The sequence below is a fragment of the Raphanus sativus genome, chromosome 9, assembly GCF_000801105.2.
Source record: "Raphanus sativus cultivar WK10039 chromosome 9, ASM80110v3, whole genome shotgun sequence".
NCBI classification, from domain to species: domain Eukaryota; kingdom Viridiplantae; phylum Streptophyta; class Magnoliopsida; order Brassicales; family Brassicaceae; genus Raphanus; species Raphanus sativus.
Window position 1 is genome coordinate 10,346,674 of NC_079519.1, and position 2,858 is coordinate 10,349,531.

At 41.6% G+C, this 2,858-nt stretch overlaps 1 non-coding gene across 1 annotated transcript; it reads right to left on the reverse strand.

Moving 5' to 3' along the window:
- Positions 1–2,253: 2,253 nt before the first annotated feature.
- Positions 2,254–2,360, reverse strand: LOC130500452 (small nucleolar RNA R71). The gene has a single exon (XR_008939077.1). It is a non-coding gene; the product is annotated as a small nucleolar RNA R71 (small nucleolar RNA).
- Between the last annotated feature and the right edge of the window lie 498 nt (positions 2,361–2,858).

Genomic DNA, 2,858 nt, shown 5'->3' on the forward strand with positions numbered 1-2,858 from the left:
CTTGGGATCTTGTGGAGTTACCTGAAGGGAAGAGAGCAATTGGTTACAAGTGGATCTACAAGAAGAAGGAAGGGATGTCTGTGAAAGAACCTAAGAAGTTCAAGTCCAGAGTAGTGGCAAAAGGGTACTCGCAGAAGAAAGGAATAGACTACGACGAGATATTCTCGCCTGTATGATATCTTGTGTTTTTAATAGATTTTGTCATTATTTTATCTTGCATTTTGATCATTTAGGATAGCATTTAGACTTGTTTAGGTTGCATTGCACTTCATTTGTCTATATTAGGTGATGGAGATGTCATTTGGTGAGTTGGAAGCATTTAGAGCTTGATTTGATGCAAAAAGAGTGATTTTGGTCGAGAAACGAAATGGAGCCTAAGTGTCACAGCGGCCTTCTGCAGCGGTGTAATGTACCAAGTCAAAAACCAGCTGGGAAAATAACTCCCTCCCTGTCCAATTTCGACTTCTCGCAGTGGCCAAGTGACGACGCGTCAAAAACCAGCTGTGATGTCACAGTGGCTTTTTGCACCTCCAGCGGCTTATTGGACGCGTCAAAAACCAGCTGTGACACTTAGAAAAAATACTCACATCTGTTTTTACCAACTTTTACCCAAATTATCATGGGTTAACCCAGGTTTGTTGGGTCGACCCAGCTCGTTTTTAGGCTACTATAAATACTCTTTAGACCCTAATGATGGGATTATCTTGTTTTCTCTTAAGAACACATTGAAACCTTGAAGAAAGATTGAATCTTTAGTCTCTTTTCTTCTCATTTCTTTGTAATTGTTGGATTAAACTTGCTTCTCAACATGATTTCTCTTAAATCAACCATGGGTTTAAGGTTAATCATGAAGATTAGTGAGTAGACTCCTTTTGGATTCATGGATTAGGGAGACCAAGGGTGATTAAGCTAGATCTAAGGTGTTTTAGTATAGATCTCTCTTGTTCCTTGCTAGTAGAGTATTCTCAATGCATCTTTTGAGTTAGCCTCTCAAAAGTTGAGCTTTAGGCATTTCCCACCCACAAGGTGTTTGATGAAATGCCTGAACCAACTCTCCTAAGCTTTTAACATACTTTGCCAAAGAGATTTGTTGTTAAAGGTGTTAAGATGGCTAGTAGACTTGTTCTCCATGATTGCTTTTGTAACATTCAACCAAAGAGATTTGATGCTTGAGTTGCCTTAGCAAATGAACATTCATCTAGAGATAGAGTTTGTTTAGGATTGTGTCTATGCTTAAGGTTGATAGATTGATTGAAAAGCTGCCACCTTTAGATTGAAACTTGATCACCCGATGTCAATTCCCTAATCCCATGAGTCCTCTTGCTTCATATTGAGAAACAAAGATCATTTATTTATTGCATTTCAACTCTAGTTCTTAGTTCTCTTCACTCCACTTATTGATTGCACTTAGATTAAGCATGGTCTTGCATTCCCTTTGCTTTAGAATCACTTAGGATTGGTTCAACAATCTTTTATACTACAACATTTGATAGGGACCTGAAAAGTTCTGTTATCAAATTGGCGCCGTTGCCAAGTTCTAAGTTGATTTTGACATTGGGATTTAGTCACTTGCTTGAGACTAAGTCATTTTTATTTTTATTGTGATATTGGCTCTGCTTCTTCCTCTTTTTGCATTTCAGGTGTATGAACTTGAGAAGTAGAGGCACTACAAACCTCACTCCATTAGTACCAGACATCAGAACTTTGGAAAGAGAGAATAGACGGAGAAGGAGAGAGGAGGAGCAACAGGCTCATTTAGACAGATTGGGTTTTGAGATGGCTCATCATCAGAACCTGAATCAGGCTGGAGAGATCCCCTTGGAAGCTGCCCAAGAGGGAAATGGTCAAGGAGCTGCCAACCTTCGACCACAACACCCACAGCGCCAAGCTCGCGCCATTGGAACCTATGATCGCCCTCACATTTATGGTCATAGGTTGGGAATCAGAGCACCAGCTGTGGAGAACAACAACTTTGAGATCAAGTCAGGGCTGCTCAATACCATAGAGAACAACAAGTATCATGGCCTTACTGCTGAAGATCCATATGATCACTTGGACAAGTTTGACAGATATTGTAGTTTGTCCAAGATAAATGGTGTTTCTGAAGATGCCTTCAAGCTCAAGTTGTTCCCTTTTTCTTTGGGAGATAAAGCACACCAATGGGAGAAGACTCTTCCAAGTGATTCCATCACTACCTGGGATGATTGCAAGAGAGCATTCTTAGAGAACTTCTTCTCTGCCTACAGGACAGCCAAGATAAGGAATGAAATCTCTACCTTCCAGCAGAAGAACCTTGAGAGCTTTAGTGAAGCATGGGAGAGGTTTAAGGGCTATTGGTCTCAGTGTCCACACCATGGATTCACAAAGGAAAGCTTGCTGAGCACATTCTACAGGGGTGCTCTACCTGAGTATAGAGCCAGATTAGACACATCAAGCAATGGATTCTTCCTAGGCAGAACTGAAGAGGATGCAGAGGAGCTGGTTGAGAACATGGTGAAGAGTGACTCAGTCTACAGTGGGGAGCACGACAGGGCCAACAGAAGTGATGATCAGCACACAAGGAAGGAGATTAAGTCTCTCCAAGATAAGCTAGACATGCTTATCAAAGAGAAGGCTAAGCAAGGGCAGTTGAACTCTGTTGGGGACCAGAAACAAAAGCAGCATGCAGGGATCAAGGAGGTTGATGGATTAGAAAGCCAAGAGGAGCTGTGCTTCATCAATTCTAATGGCACCTGGTATAGGAAAGAGCCAAACTTTCAATACCAAAACAACTACCAGCAAAGACCTCACTACAACAATCAGCAAGGAGGATACCAGGCCACGCAAAGCTACCCTCCTAGTTTCAGCAACCAAAGTAA